Source organism: Panthera pardus, unplaced genomic scaffold (genome assembly GCF_024362965.1).
Source record: "Panthera pardus isolate Hobbes unplaced genomic scaffold, ASM2436296v1 HiC_scaffold_17, whole genome shotgun sequence".
Classification (NCBI taxonomy): domain Eukaryota; kingdom Metazoa; phylum Chordata; class Mammalia; order Carnivora; family Felidae; genus Panthera; species Panthera pardus.
In genome coordinates this window covers 2,818,026-2,834,849 of record NW_026526732.1, presented here as the reverse complement: position 1 = coordinate 2,834,849, position 16,824 = coordinate 2,818,026, and the positions used below count along the sequence as shown (strand labels likewise).

At 49.8% G+C, this 16,824-nt stretch overlaps 1 protein-coding gene across 7 annotated transcripts in view; it reads right to left on the bottom strand.

The window, feature by feature from the left end:
- The window catches only part of RPS6KA2 (ribosomal protein S6 kinase A2), a 347,458-nt gene that overhangs the window by 123,034 nt on the left and 207,600 nt on the right, over positions 1-16,824 (bottom strand). The window contains exon 1 of one of the 7 annotated variants that reach the window (XM_019412767.2): positions 14,638-14,913. The exons of the other annotated variants lie outside the window; for them this stretch is intronic. The gene's annotated coding sequence lies outside the window, so the exon portion shown is untranslated. Of the gene's footprint in view, positions 1-14,637; positions 14,914-16,824 lie in introns of those variants that run through there. 7 annotated transcript variants of the gene reach the window in all.

Here is a 16,824-nt window from a genome sequence, read left to right as displayed (position 1 = left end):
GTCGCCTGAGTCTGGGCTGAGCAGGTGCGGCCCGGAGCAGGAGGCACGTCAGACAGGACACAGGACGACGCACGTCCAGTGCCATCAAAGGCTATCTGGATCCGTCAGGCTGGCTTCTGGGGTGCGGACTTTTTGAAACAAAGAATTGAAACAGGGACACGTCCAGTGAAATCAAACGTCTACGGAGAACGAAAGACTTTATTTAAAAAAAAAATTTTTTAATGTTTTATTTATTTTTGAGACGGAGAGAGAGACAGAGCATGAGCAGGGGAGGGGCAGAGAGAGAGGGAGACACAGAATCGGAAGCAGGCTCCAGGCTCTGAGCTCGAACTCACGAACTGTGAGATCGTGACCTGAGCCGAAGTCGGATGCTCAACCGACTGAGCCACCCAGGCGCCCTGAGAACAAAGGACTTTAAAACCGCCGTCTTCTAAGCCATCGTACGGACTAGTCCAGCAGCGTGGCACCAGTGACCTCACTAAGCGGGTGGTGACGAGCACACCGTCCTCTCCCCAGAACAAACTGTATTTCACAACCTACGTGGATCTGTGGGAGTTATTTTTTATCTCAAGTTTTGTAGTATACTATGTATTCTTACCAAACTCATTGCATAACATAAATGCGAACAAAATGTAAAAGGCATCTATTCTATGGGAAAAAGGGCCACAAATTATACAGATGGTAATAAAATCTCCATTATTAAAACCATTAGACGTGATTTCCATCTTAACTGAGAAAGCTGGAACATTTGAGAAAAGCTTTTGGAGAGGCTCTCACGAAAGGCATGCCATTAGAGAAGGAATAGGAAACGCCATAAAATACAGCAATGTAAGAATAAGCTGGTTTTAAAACTTAAATATTGTTTGTAATTTGGGGTGGATGATAATTTGAAGGTTTGGGAAAAACGCCTCGGTACGTTTTCATCCTGCGTGTTTTCTCCTACTTGGAAATTCACTTAACTTCCCATAATCTGATTGTTGACTTCTTTCATTCATAAGAAAAATCACTTAGGTGGGGCGCCTGGGTGGCTCAGTCGGTTAAGCGTCAGACCTCAGCTCAGGTAATGATCTCATTGTCCGTGAGTTCAAGCCCCCCACTGACAGAGGGGAGCCTGATTGGGGTTCTCTCTCTCTCCCTCTCTCCTGCTCTCTCTGTTCCTCCCCCACGCGTGCCTTCTCTCTTTCTCAGAATAAATAAATAAACTTTAGGAAAAAAAAAAAGAAAAAATCACTTAGGGAGGGGCGGCTGCGTGGTTCATTCAGTTAAGGTCACAATCTCACAGTTGTGGGATGGAGCCCCGAATCAGGCTCTGGGTTGATAGTGTGAAACTGGCTTGAAATTCTTTGTCTCTTCCTCTCTCTCTCTCTCTCTGCCCCTCCCCCTCTTGCTTGAGCTCATTCTCTCTCTCAAAATAAATAAACATTTAAAAAAAAAGAAGATCACTTGGAGAAAAGAGAATTAAAGCACACACAGACTGAACTTGGCCAAACAAAATGGTTATTTCAACGTCAATTCTAATTAAGATAAAGCAATTTGATAAGTTTTCCTGTAAATTTGCATGTTTTTCAAAGTTTCATGTTTATACGACACATAATCAGTTCCTGGAAACTACCAAGTGGCTATTTGTGGCCTAAAAGCACTGAAATTGTGCTCGTCCGGGAAGCACCTGGCCCTCATCGGTGGGCCTGATGTCCAGCATCCGTCACCAGGCCCACACGCCCACATCCTGGACAGACCAGCGCCCCTGGCCTCCCGCGTATCTTAGCGACTAGACATCTCACGAGATCCTTGCACAACTTTAAGAGCACAGGGTGGGGGTGATCAGTCATTGAGAAGCTGGTTATGGAAGAATTGAGTGTCCTGCACATTTTTCTTAAAGGCTGGGCCAGCACGGACACTCAGGCGAGCACACGTGCCTGGGCTCCCTCCGCTACCCAGACAGGGCAAGAGACGCCCTGAGAAACGTTTGCATGACATGAGATGTCAAAACAACAACCCAAACCCCAAACCGAAGCTAAACCCATCGCATTCCTTTGGGAAGCTTATTAAAACATCACAAGATTCTGGGCTTCCTTCTCGGGGCGGCCGTGCAGGCTTTTGCCAGGCTCATTTCTTTCTAGGAAGCAGCGTGCAAAACGATGAATGGATGTGTTCAAGGAGAAATGTGCAAATTTGCCTGTTCTCATATTTTTCTACAGCCTTTTACTTTCCTAAATGTACGGGTCCTGTTTAACAGTGACATAGCGCACAGTGAAAACACAGCCAATACGTTAGTTTCGTTTAGAGGAATTGTATAAGCCCACCCAGCGGTGACATTAAATACTCCAATAACAAACTGACGTCTTGAGGTCTATTTTACCGCCGGGTGACACCACACAGTTGTGCCGTGAACTACCATCAATGAACAGAAAGCGCCTGGGGGCCGTAGGGACGCCACACGGCCCTCCACGCGTCACAGACACGCTGTGTCGTGCACTGTGCCCCACTGTGTTCGTTTCCACACCTGATTGTGATCGCATTTGTCACTCTCACGATTTTCCAACTGAAAGTTTGAATGAGCCCAAACAGCCACGCTGCCAAGCCAAGTTATCAGCAAATACGTTCTTCGAAGAGCTGTGAACACAGAAATCATTCCCACGGGACTCCTTTCCCACTAAGCAGATCGTGAATCATCTATTTGAAAGGTGATATTGGTGCAGAAAGTCGGAAACGCGTAGCGCTGAGTGCAGGGAGAAGGCGGGGCGAGCAAACAGGAGCGGGAAATCGAGGTCCCCCTGCACCGGGATGTTATTCCCTCTAGCTGCTTGGTTCGGACGCCCTCCCCTGTGGGAGGAGCTGGGGACTGCTCAGCTGTCTGTACTGATCACTTAAAGTTCTCCAGTACCTCTGTCAGTCTTAGCACAGAACCTAATTCGGACGCTTATTTATAATTGCGGGCAATTGCCCAGGCTGTTTGCTAACTTTAAGGAGAAAAACTCAGTGATAATTAAAAAAAAAAAATGTTTAAATTTTACTTAAATCCAAGTTAGTTAGCATATAGCATAATAATGATTTCAGGAGGAGACTTAGTGATTCATCACTTGTAGGCCTCTTTCAAAAAGGTTATTTTCAATAAGGCCTACAGATTACTCCATAGAATTACAAGGTTTATTCTGAAGTAAGGCCACAGATCTAATATAAATCAGTTACACGTGGAGCCAAATCCCTTAGTATCATCTTGAACAGAAATGCTTCTGGGGCCAAGGGTGGGCAAAGTGGGCCTCCCGGCCTGGACTACATTTCCCAGCGCCCCTTGTGGCCAAGCGTGGTCACGTGACTGGTTCTGGCCAATGGGAGAAGAGCAGTGGTGTGCCTTAAGAAGCGGCTGCCCCCTTCTTCAGTGTCTCTCCACCTACCAGGGGAGTGGAGGGCTGTCCAGGCCCCCGGGCTGGTGGAGCCTGGACCCATCATCGAGAAGAAAGCCAGGCTCTGACCAGAAACGCTGACATCACACGGATAGCGGGGCAAGAAATGCACTTTTTCTTCCGCCAACTCACCGCAATATCCTGTATGGTGCTGCACTAAACCACCGACCAGGGCCCGAGCGCCCGTTACCCTGCGCCCGGGAGGCGCTGGGTTAGCCCGACGCCCGAGTGTGCGCACTGCCTGGGACTCGGAAAAGCCACTCAAGAAGCAGGAAACACAAGCCGGGGGCTCCTCTCTGCTTTTGCGAGGGAAATGCCTCACCAGAATCAACTCTCACTGTGACATCAGGCAGTGCACCTGACCTCCCTCCCTTCTCTCCTTCGTGGAGCGGGGCGATCTGGCCTTGACGGGGAACCCTGAGAAATGAACGAGCTAACACACGCATAACACCCGCTCTACCTGGTGCAGCCTCAAAATAGTACTCGTCATAATAAACATTATTATTATTATTCCTGAATATCTGATACGGTAATCTAGTATCTTCCTTGGAAAAGTTTCTGCTTCTGCAATAAAAGATCAAAAAAGCAAATCATCATAAAGTAAATATAATATAGAAGATGAAGGGCCCGAATCTCTGAAAAAATAAATCGCGAGATGATAAAACTCAAGGTTTGGTCTTACTGGAATTTTCTTTCCTCTTTTTTAACGTTTATTTATTTTTGAGAGAGAGAGAGTGAGAGAGACAGAGCGTGAGCAGAGGAGGGGCACAGAGAGAAAGAGACATAGAATCTGAAGCAGGCTCCAGGCTCTGAGCCGTCAGCACACAGCCTGACATGGGGTTCGAATTCACGAACCTGAGATCATGACCTAAACCGAAGTCGGAGACGTAACCGACTGAGCCACCCAGGTGCCCCAGGAATTTTCAGTCATCTGACTTTCTCCAGGCTTGTATGGTGGGCACGGTGCATACGGACCAAATTCACAAATACTGCAATCCGCAGTGACGCGGGGCTCCCCGTGGAGAAGGCGGGAGCCAGCACCATCAGGCTCTGCCCTGAGCTGCTTTCGGGGTGGGATTTGGAAACAGGGACAGCGACTCTCAAAACGTTTGCTGCACGTTGGCGGGGGGTGGGGCGGAGCAGAATCAAATCTGCTCACGGATCTACTCAGGGTGCCCTTTACAAGCCGTGCCACGTGGTAGGTGCTCAGGAAAATGAGGTGCGGAGAGAACGAGTCACGGCTGTAGCTCCGGGCAGGCAGCTCAGCCAGACGCGGGGGCATCTGGGGCTTCCTGTCCCCGGAACTCGGGGTCTCAGAGGGCTCTCCTGGGTGCCCCACTCCGCGGCGGCCGGAGCCGTGCACCCCGCACGCGGCAGAGACACTGGGCTCCAGGGAAACTCTGACGTCTCCTCCCTCCGGCCCGGCCAGGCGGACGGGGCTCAGCCTGGGAGCAGTTTTCCACCTGGGGACTTGCCACCCTGCCTGCCCAGGATTCATATCGCTGCAGAAAAACCGTCAAGGCAACACTGGATCCGAGATCTCCGTTCCAAGAACCGTTGACTTCGCCGCCTGGGTGAGGGAGGAATAATCAGCAGCCTGGGCTCTCCCGGGCGGTCCTGATGATGGACACAGGGGTTCCTGGAGGCCCAGGCCCTGAGACGCCAGGAGATGCACCCACGCCCTGATAATAACGGTGCTGCACACTCAGACCCGCGTCCGGGAAACATATTTCGTTCACCGTCAACGTGACGGCCGGGGACCATGTACTGGATCTCGGGCTGACCGCTGGCACTCAGGACAAGTCACTGGGCAAGGAATACAATGGCTGTCCCGGGCCCGTTTCCAAGCTGGGAGGCGGGCCGTGGGTGGCTCAGGGAATCTAGGTGGTGGGTGGCCAGGGAGTGGGCTCTGTGCAGAACAAGAGGAAAAATCTCTCAGTCTTTGATGAATCATCATCGCTGAAATTAGTAACATACCTCCCAGGGATCTCGAGCTGTTGCCACACTTTCAGAAGTGAAGTGCTTTCAAAGAGAGCCCAGGCCTTCTGGAAACAGATGGTCAGACTGAAATGAAAATACTGGCCGCGGGGCCAGACGGCCCCTCGCCGCCAGCGAGAGTCCGTTACGTTCCACAGCCAGTGTGGAAGGGAGTCGGCTCGACAGCTCAAAAAGGAAAAGAGCGCGCCCCGGGTCCCCCTCGGCCCTCCTGCCTGCCGTGCTCGTTCTCACCCGGAGAAAGGAAACGACGGGCGACACGAGTCTGCGGAACGACCCAGACAACTCTGCGGTCCTGTGGATGCACGCTCCACGTGGGTACCGGTGCCTACCACACTGGAAGCCGACACTCACCGGCCCAGCGGCCTGGCCTCCGTGGGCAGACACGGATCCACTCTTCCCCGACGTGGGCACTGTGCCTTCACGCTGGAGATCAGGTGACGTTCCTCAAGTTTCATGGAAAGGCGGCACTGCCGACGCCATTCTGTCCTTGGTATGTTGTTTCATGCTTAGTTTTTTCTACGTCATGGACGGTAGGTGCCCAGAGGTACATCAGGAGACTGGAAGCCCTGGAGTTTCAGCTTTTCGTGCTGGCTCCAGTGCCGGCCTTAACCGAAAGGCACTGACAAGGGACGCTGTGTTTGAGAGACACCACTTGTGTCCCCAACGCCTCCTCATTCCAGCAGAGCATGTGATACCGGCCTCAGAAGGACTTTGATGGAATGTTTACGCCCATACAGACTGTATTCGTTAGAAGCGTTTTCAAAATGTCCAGCTCCCTTCATTTGTATACGGTATAAACTAAAGTCTCGTAATGGGAACCGAACGGAGAGAAACTCGTGGTCTGACTGAGGGACGAGACCGTGTACTCCCAGATGAGACCCCCAAGGACCGGGACACGTGGCGTGGGATGCAGGGACAGTGAGAGCCACGGAGGTCAGGGCAGGGCCGGTGTGAGGAGGGCATGCTTCCAGGAACATTTGGGGAATTCGAAGACTGTGGCAGGGAGAGGGCGTTCAAGGTGGGGCAAAGCAGATGAGGCCAAAGACAGGGGCCGGGCTTGGCAAGCATTGTTTGGATAACAAAGACCAAGTCTTTCCGATTAGAGCAGGCTACTTGCCTTTGTGGGTTTTTTTTTGTCTGGTTTTACTTTTTTGTAGAAAACTTGGAAAGAGTGGAAAATCAGATCAGAAACGTCTCGAGCACCAGCAGGAATGAGAGCCTTTACGGTATCTGGCAGAAAACGACATCAGTTTAAGACAATTCACGCGTCCCTGGATGTGACCTCAAACCGCCCCCAGATCTGGGAAAGAGCAGACCCTATTGCTGGCCATGGAACACCCACTTCAACCTCTAATACCTGGAGGCAGTGGAAAGGAAGCCAGGGTCCAGGGCTTGGCCGAGACGCTACCCCCGGCTTCCCGCTGAGTGCCGAAAGCGAATCTGAATGATGTCAGGACGTGGAGCAAAGCTTATGTGGAAACGGGGTCACTGCAAATGTACTCAGTGAACATGACGTCCTACTGTAGCAGGGTGGCCCTGATCCCACACACTGGTGTCCTTGTAAGAAGGCCACGTGGAGACAGTGTCCCGTGACGGCAGAGGCAGAGGTCAGAGGAGACAAGCCCAGGAAAGGCTGGACCCCTGGCAGCTGGGGAGGGCGTGGAAGGACCCGCCCCCAGGGGCTCTGAGGAGACCACAGCCTTGCAGACACCCTGATGTCAGACTTCCGGCCTCCAGACTGTGAGGGGGCAGGTTTCTGCCGTGGAAGCCCCCCGGTCCGGTGACGGCTGCCCCAGGACACCAACCCAGCACGCAGCAAGCGCTGGCCGTCACTCACCGTCACCGGGACCCCGGCACTCCCAGCGATGCGTCGTGACCACTGTGGGGTTTGCCTGCATCGCACGATCAGGGCCACGAAGCGTAGTTAACGATAACCAACCACAAACTGAGCCCAACCAAAAGGACAGACGAGTCATTCGTAGCTGCAAGAACAGACAGCGTCTGTGATCCAGGAACATTTCCGAGCTGCGAAAGTGAGAAAATGATGGGAGGGCCGCTTAATCGAAAAGCAACGACCCCACCACCTCGCGCACAACCAGCCGGGATGTGGCAGAGGGCCAGAGAGCTTGCCGAAACCCCGCAGGGCGGGATAGAGAGGGGACTAGCTGGCCGGGGGGAAGCAGATGTCGCAGATCGGCAGAAAGGGAGCTGTTTCCCAAGCACGGGAGGTCAACTGTTATAAACAGCGGGCGCGGGGCCACAGGGAGAACAGCCGGATAACTGATGAGCACCTGTGCCGGGAAGAGCGGGTCCACGGACAGCATCGCGTGGGTGTGGTTGCCCACGGAGACCAGGAACACGAGAGCACCAGCCGGGGAACACAACCCTACAAATTAGGCTCTTTGTCCCTCCCACCTGATACAAGGGAACTGAAGTAACTTACTAGTTACTTCCTGACTCGTAAGTGAGGAGCGGGAATCTGAACCCAGAACCTACAGTCAACGTTCTTGACCACACCCCTAAGTGCCTGATACACAGGGGGAGAAGGAGAAGCACATCAGAACTCGACTGAGAGCCTGTCCCTACATCAGATGGAGTGGAGAAAGGCCCAGAAAGAGAGGAGGGAGGGGGTGAGGGAAGGCAGGCAGGTGGTCCAGGAGGAGGGGACTGCACCGAAGCACCTGCCTTCGAGTGAAGAAGGCATTCTTACCTGGCCACCTGGGGAGCCTCCACCCACCTGCCACCCACCTGCCGCCCACCGTTGCATTCTACAGAAGCGCTGCCCTTGGACATGCCCTTCCTTATTTAAAGAACAGATGTGTTGAGAGAACAGACCATGCCAGTACCCTAACCTAATATATTCGTTTATTCATAAATAGGAACCAGTAACAAAGGATCCTTACGTCGGAGAACAAAACAGCGTCTGCACGAAATCCTGAGGGAAAGTATTTTGAGCCTCTAAGTCAACATCTAGCTGCAGTGGTGATCGCACAAGAGGGCAAAACAGAGACATTTTAGGCATTCAGGATCTGAGCTGCTCACTCAGGTGAGAGGCAGGCAAAGCTGTGGAGCATGACCTGAGACCGAAGGTGGGGCTCAGAGGAGAAGTCAGGGGCCTCGGCAGTCAGTTTTCCTGAAGAATCAATGGGTTTATTTTCATTCCAATCAAATCCCAACATGTATTTTTGGACCGTGAAAGAGAATTCTAAGCGTTTGGAAGAAACGCACTTTAAATAAGCCTCTACTAGCGGGCAAAGAGAAGGGAAAAGCAAAACAACAGACTGGAATGGGACAGATCGGAAGAGAAAGGGAAGTAAATCTGAGACTCTATGAAGAAAGCATAGGACAAAAGTAGCTTTTAAAATTGTGGGTGAGTAGCTATTTCCAACACGCATACACGATACAGTCGTCTGGAATCACGGCGATGAAGTGTTAAAAGCGAAATGACGACGTAAGCAGCGTACGATAGGTGAGCGTCTCTCCAAAGCCCAGAATGATGCAGATCTTTCCCATTTAGGTACAAGGGTGAAGGAAGAAGTCACAAAGATGATTTACAAATCTGGCTACCTTAAAATTTGAAGCTTAGCTCTATCAAAACGTTCCATAAAAAAAGGAAAGAGGCAAACTGGTTAAAAAAAAAAAAAGCAAAGGCAAGTTGCTGACATTCTTAATATGTAAAGAGTTCCTACAAATTAATAAGAAAAAGACAAAGAGCTCCATGAAAAACGGCAAAGCTCCAAAGAGATGACTGACACTGACTAGTAATAATCAACATACGAACAAATTTCAAACTCACTGATACTTAAAAACAAACGAAAGCATTGAGCATTTTTACTGTATCAAACTGCTACAGGCAATGGAATAAGGACATGAGGGTTCTGAGAGACCAGGAAGGTAAACATCCTGGGAAATACTGGGATAGATGCTGGGATAAATGTGTAGAAAATAGAATTATCCATCAGTGCAACTGACCTGGCAGGTCCACTGCTGAGAGTCTATCCTGAGAAAATAAATGATGCACAGACAATTCATGGTCATGACCGCTCATCATAGTGTTTTTAATAATATAAAAATAGAAATGAATTCAGTGTTAAAAAAGGAAAATTAAATTCAGCCTTTATTTGAATGTGGCCATTATTTTTTAGTGTGTGGGCTATTCAGTGACATAAAAGAGAGACAAAAGCAGATTGTGAAGCACTTTCCAGAGTGAGATTAAATTTTTTAACAGCTGCACATATGCGTACATGGGAAAGCACCAGATCGACCACGCCAGAAATTAGACAGGGGCTGCTGTGGAGGGGGAGACCGCAGAATATTTTAGTTTGGTTTTATTTAGTCCCCTCGTAAGTTTTTGCAATAAACATGTATTATTTTAGAAATCAGAACCAAAAAAAATCCTATAAAAAAACTGTCAAATGCAAAAAAACAAGAAAACCCCCAAACAACAACAACCTTGCCATTTCAGACACATGGCCTTTCCAACGATCTGTCCCAAAGCATCACGTCCGTATTGCCTTTTTGTTGTAAGAGTAGTACGTGGCTGTGAGAACCCCAAAGTTATTCCCACTCAGTATTTACTATGTGATCTGCTAACTGACAGAGACGGGTCGAAGGATATTAAGACAGGAGATGGAAAACTTACAACTAAGTGGAGGGCATTCCCTTCGATTATCACCACATCAATGAACAGGATCCCTTATCGGCTGGTCTGATGAGGCAAACATACCCAAGCCAATCGCAGATCAAGGCCTCCAGAAGCGGGCGGTCTCCTAGAATGTACTGGAATGGTATTCTATTCTAAAATGCTCAACATAAGATAAGCCTGGAAGTAGAGATCAGGATCTGGCTGCAGAAATCCTTGGACGGTAACCGGGATCTGACCTTACGAGGAGAGAAAGGCTTTTGATGGGTTTAGAAGGTGTGCACTGACCAGGATGCCAGGGACGTCTTTCTGGAACTGGGGTGCGGCACAGTTTGCAAGGCGGAGAACCCCCAAGGCTGGGGTCCGGGGCCTGGGGCGGGTCACGAGGTGAGGACCAGGGAGGGAAGGAAGGAAGGGGGTAGATGCAGGTTTTATGGTAAAGGCCAGGTGTGCACTCTTGGACCTCGTTACAGGAGAAGAGTGTGGACTGGGACAGCGGTCCTGCCACAGACAGACCGAGATGTGGAGGAGCGAGGGGGGACTTTGGGGGATGTGGAAAGTCTCCCTGCAGGGCTGGGCAGTGGTGCAGACATGGCAAGCACAATCCTGGACGCACACGAGTGTGCCCACGTTCACGAGGGAGGGATAAGCAGGTGGGAAGTGGACAGAGTGAGGGCTGGAGGAAGAAGGACGGGAGACGGGACGGTGGGACACGGCAGGCAAGGCCCGGGGGGCCACGAAGGGGGAGCACGCCAAGGGGCCTGGAGTGTCCAAGGCCAGGCTGCCACATGCCGTTCTGGGGGGCAGTGAGCAGGTGCAGGTGCCCCGTCTGTGAAGGGAGGGGAGGCGGAGTGCGGAAGACCGAAGACCGAAAGACCAGCCAGTAGCCGGGACAGTGGGGCGACCCGGGTCCTTCCAGCACAGGCTCCAGAGTCTCGGCGAGGTGAGGCCAGAGGGACAGTGTTCCCCGGGAGGTAAGTGCGTCCAGCCAGTGGGGACACGCGTGCTGGAGGGCAAGGGGGAAACAGCCAGGGAGAGAATGAAGAATTTCTCTTCCTGCAGAGAAAACATCGAGGGGCCGGTCGGGTGCACAGATGGATCCAGTCCATAAGGGAACGCTACATGAAAATGTCACTGATTTGGACAAGTGCTGCAGTGACCCGGACAATGTGCAAACACAGCCCGAGCAGATGACAAAGCCAGAACCAAAACTGTCATCGGGTTCTCTCTGCATTTAACCAGCAGCACCGAAACAGGGCTTCTGAATCAGGAAACAGAAAGAGCCAAGAAATGCCCCCCCCCCCAGGGGCACGACCCCGGAAGAGGCGACACGCAGCCAGTGCGGGGGCCCTGCTGTCAACACGCGCTCCTCTCCGCGGATCCGGATCCGGAGCACCCGGCCACCGCATCAAGCCACCGCGATCACACAGGAGCCCGAGCTTTTGCGCAAAGGGTGTCTGTCTTCCTCTGTTAAAATGCCCCACTCAGGTCCCGGTTAAGTGGGTCCACGAGCCGTCCCAGGGACATCTCCGGCAGCGGGCGCGGTTGGCTTTCACGGGCACCTGACAACCACAATCGTTGCTATTATTCCCCCTTAGGATCCACCTCACAGGCAGAGAGTACACAAAACACTTCTCGGGATGGGAGGGAGGGAGAGGGGAAGTGAACTGGAGAGCAGGAGCGGTGCTGGCCGGCACCCTCCCCTGGAGCCGGGCTACCCCGCCTCTGCAGACCATCCCGTCCTCCTCCTCAGCCCCCAGTGCAAGGAAGGGTCCCGAGAAGAGGCCAAGGGGGCAGAGGGTCCACGTTTCAACTTTCTCACAAGCATTTATGCTCTCACAGGAACAATTCAGAGAGGCTTACAGATGGATTACATGGTTTGCAAAATTAAGACTGAATTTTCAGCAATGAAGATGGGCGGCAACAACAAAGAAATGGAGAGGCGCGCTATGTTCTGAACGAGCGCGATGCTGAAGCCAGTTCTGGATGGAGACCTTGGAATCAGATGGCCCTCTGAACTTCAAGACTTTGGGTTCAACAGCCTGGAATGTGCTCATCGTGAACTAAGTCACGGATGCCTTGTGTGCGTAAAAGCTCTAAACATTTTGGTTCCGAGGGTCTCTGTTTATACAACATTCTTCCCTCTTGCGTCAGGAAGAGAAAGCCTGTCTTTGTTGGAGGAAGGAGGGCAGGGAAGAGAAATCATGTCCCAGCTCCATGAGACTCTGGAGCCATCCAGGCAACCACGAGGGTCTTCTCTGGGTGAGTACCCAGGTTTCTCTCTTCTGTCTTTCCTGCCATCCTGTACTCTTCCTACACTGAAAACTACAGAAAGCTTATGAAGGAAATTGAAGAAGACACACACACATGCACACACACACACACACACACACACACACGAATGGAAAAACATTCCATGTCATGGGTTGGAAGAACAAATTTGTGAAGATGTCAATACTACCCAAAGCAAACTACATATTCAATGCAATCCCTATCCAAATAACACTGGCATTCTTCACAGAGCTAGAACAAAGAACTCCAGAACTTTTATGGAACCAGAAAAGACCCCAAATAGCCAAAGTACTGTTGAAAAAGAAAACCAAGGCTGGAGGCATCACAATTCCGGATTTCAAGCTGTATTACAAAGCTGTTATCATCAAGACAGTATGGTACTGGCACAAGAACAGATACTCAGATCAATGGAACAGAACTGAAAACCCAGAAATGGACCCACAAACGTATGGCCAACTAATCTTTGACAAAGCAAGAAAGAATATTCAGTGGAATAAGGACAGTCTCTTCAGCAAGTGGTGCTGGGAAAACTGGAAGCGACATGCAGAAGAATGAACCCGGACCACTTTCTTACACCAAACACAAAAATAAACTCAAAATGGATGAAACACCTCAATGTAAGACAGGAAGCCATCAAAATCCTCGAGAAGAAATCAGGCAAAAACCTCTCTGATCTTGGCCACAGCAACTTCTTATTCAATACGTCTCCGGAGGCAAGGGAAACAAAAGCAAAAATGAACTACTGAGACCTCACCAAAATAAAAAGCTTCTGCACAGCGAAGGAAACAATCAGCAAAACTAAAAGGCAACCGACGGAATGGGAGAAGATATTTGTAAACGACATATCAGATAAAGGGTTAATATCCAAAATCTACAAAGAACTTACCAAACTCAACGCCCAAAAAACAATCCAGTGAAGAAATGGGCAAAAGACATGAATAGACACTTCTCCAAAGAAGACATCCAGATGGCCAACCGACACATGAAAAAATGCTCAACGTCACTCATCATCAGGGAAATACAGATCAAAACTATGATGAGATAACACCTCATGCCTGTCAGAATGGCTAACATCAACAACTCAGGCAGCAACAGAGGTTGGCGAGGATGCGGAGGAAGAGGAACCCTTCTGCACTGTTGGTGGGAATGCACACTGGTACAGCCGCTCTGGAAAGCAGCGTGGAGGTTCTTCCAAAAATTAAAAACAGAACTACCGTACGACCCAGCAATAGTACTACTAGGTATTTATCCAAAGGATACAGATGTGCTGTTTTAGGGGGGCACGTGCACCCCCATGTTTATAGCAGCACTATTGACAATAGCCAAAGTACGGAAAGAGCCCAAATGTCCATCAAGTGATCAATGGATAAAGAAGATATGACATATATATATATACAATAGAATATAATTCAGTGATCAAAAAGAATGAGATCTTGCCATTTGCAACAACGCCGATGGAACCGGGAGGTATTATGCTAAGCAAAATAAGTCAGAGAAAGACAAATATCATATGATTTCACTCATATGTGAGATTTAGGAAACAAAACAGAAGAACATAGGGGAAGGGAAGGAAAAATAAGATAAAAACAGAGAGGGAGACAAACCCCGAGAGTTTCCCGAATACAGAGAACAAACTGAGGGTTACTGGAGGGGAGGTGGGTGAGGAATGGGCTAAATGGGTCAGGGGCACTAAGGAGGACACTTGTTGGGATGAGCCCTGGGTGTTTTATGTAAGTGATGAATCACTAAATTCTAACCTGACATCAACTTACACTACACGTTAACTAACTTGGCTTCAAATTAAAAAAAAAAAAAATCTCTCTGGTCTCCGGAAAGGCACTTGATAAGGTTTTCTCACTGGTACATGGAATAAAATGGACACATATTGACCAGCCACCTGACGTGATCAATCCACGTCGTCCAGGAAGGGGGCTTCCCACGGGCGTGTCCTTGGCCTTCTGCTACGCGGCGCTCTTACTGGGTGAAGCACGACGCTTCCTGAGGCTGGTGGGACGGTCCCCTTGCAGGATGACAGAATGCACGCCTCTAAATGCACTGACATATTGGAAGGCAGAAGTTACCAACAGCAACAACTCAATTACAAAACTAAGCTCAATGTCAAAGAACAAATACGCCGCAGGATAGAGAAGCCGGACTAGCGACGGGGTTTAGCCCAGGATGAGTTCAGCACTGAGACGACAGTGACATCTATTTCCTAACACAGGGACGGGACCCCTCAAGTCTCGCGGGGCAGGTCGCTCACGTCCGGCAAGTCGCCGCCCCTCCCCCCACCCGGCACACCTCTCCGACTCTGGCCGGTGCATCTGTGTCCTCCCCTTGACTGTGTCCTTGTCACCGCCATCTCCTCCACGGGCCTCCCGCTGGCCGGTTACATTAGATCCCTCAGCTCTATGCACCACGACACTGTCTGCTGGTCCACCCGCCACACTGGAATCGCTTGTTCAGTGTCTTCCCCAGCAGACCGCGGGCTCCAAGGGCACAGAGACGGTTTCCGCCTCATTCTGGGAGGTTCCCCCAGGCAGTGCTTGGCACTCGCAGAAACTCAATAAAGGCTTGTTTGATGCAGAAATGAATGAGTCACTCCAGTCAGATGTGACTTTTCCTATCTGAGTTCATCTAACTTGTCCTCTTGGACACACTGCCTCGGGAATTCGGGCGCATGGCTTATTCTTGATGGATTTCGGATCTGTGAGCGCCAGGAGAGTGCCCCACTGATCTTTGGGCAAGAGCCTGCCAGAGCTTCAGGCCCGAAGGCCGGCTGAATAAACGGGAGAACAAAGTGATAACTTACAGCACAAAAGTTGCCGTATTTACCCCATTTTCAGGGTTAAATGATGAAGCTTCCTCGAGACGTTTGAAAGCGAAATGAAATTTCAAACGCGTGGAAATCACTGACAAAAGCAAATGAGACGCTCGTGCGTTTTGCAAACGGTCTTATCAAATCAGTGTTTAGTTACATTTTAAACCTAGTCATTTTTATTACAGTTTTTCCTGTTGAAATCTGCCTGGCTTCCGTCTAGTAGAAATAGGGAGTAGTTGATTGAAATACTCTGTGTGTCCTGTATTTCTTAAGGGAAAGAGAGAGAAAAAAGGAAGCAAGAAACACCTTGCCCTCACCGCAAAAAAAAATGGTGATAAATGAAGAAAGGAGTTAGAAAACCAACACAAACACAGACACAGCTAACGGGTCTGCCTTGAGCCTGACTGACGGGTGATTCCACGCGGTAATATTTACTGAGTGCCGCAGGCTACATGACATGACACAGGGCAAGTAACAAAAATCAACCCCCACTTCTCTACTTGTGAGCAAGTTGCATCCTTGTAGATACACGAAATACATAAAATGCTCTTAAATCCACACAAACCTCAATAGTTTCACAGTGTGAGTATCCACGACTCAAATCCATATAGCTCTCCACTGCTTATAAAACATCGCCGCATAAAACATCACGTTTAATTTGAAAGTGAGTTAATCCAGTTAGGATACAGTGGAGTCAAGGACGAGCTGTCTCTAAAAACTTTGGGAGCATAAACGCAAGGTGATAGGGAAGAAAAACAATGTGACGGTAGGAGAGCCCCACTGAATTCGATACTGAGGCTTATTTTACGCCAATAGCAAATAAGACAGGGGGCACCAGCGTGGCTCAGTCGGTTGGGCATCCAGCTTCGGCTCAGGTCATGATCTTGCAGTTTGTGGGTTTGAGACCCACGTCGGGCTCTGTGCTGACAGCTCGGAGCCTGGAGCCTGCTTCAGATTCTGTGTCTTCCTTTTTCTCTCCTCCACTCATGCTCTCCCTCTCAATCTCTCTCCCTCTCTCAAAAATAAATAAAACCATTAAAAAATAGCAAATAAGACAGTGTGGTTTTGGCCCAGGTTAGACAAACGGAACCGAACTAGACCCACCGCTTCTAGGGGAGCATACAGTGTGACAGAGTGGCCGTCACAGTCAGTGCAGAAATCACGGACAATTCCGTAAGTGGGGCTGAGAAACCAGTTATCTTATTCCAAAACAATGGAATGCAGAATTAGTTTCGTATCTCAGACTAGACAAATAATGCATCTCAAGCAGTTAAAGGCCAAACAGTTAGAAATAATAACACTTTAAAGGTTTTAGATAAAAACAAATTCGCTTTATGACTTCAGAGTAAGGAAGACTTCTTATCACAGGAAGCACATGCCATCAAGAAAAAGATCGATAAATTCAGCTACATAAAAAATTCAAAGCTTCTGCATAAAAAGGTTAGAAGACAGGCCACACCCTGGATGCTACTTATAACACACACAACTCATGAATTCCTGTGCAGAATATGCAAGGAGTTCCCCATAAACCACCTAAAAGAGACGGAGAAAAGGAGACTAGGAAACTAGAAGTCAAACCGGCCAGTGGCAGGGGAGCGCCAGACGCAGAGGACCCAGCGGCGTGAGTTCGAGCCGCAGAGGGACACCACCTGCCAGCCCCAGGTCTG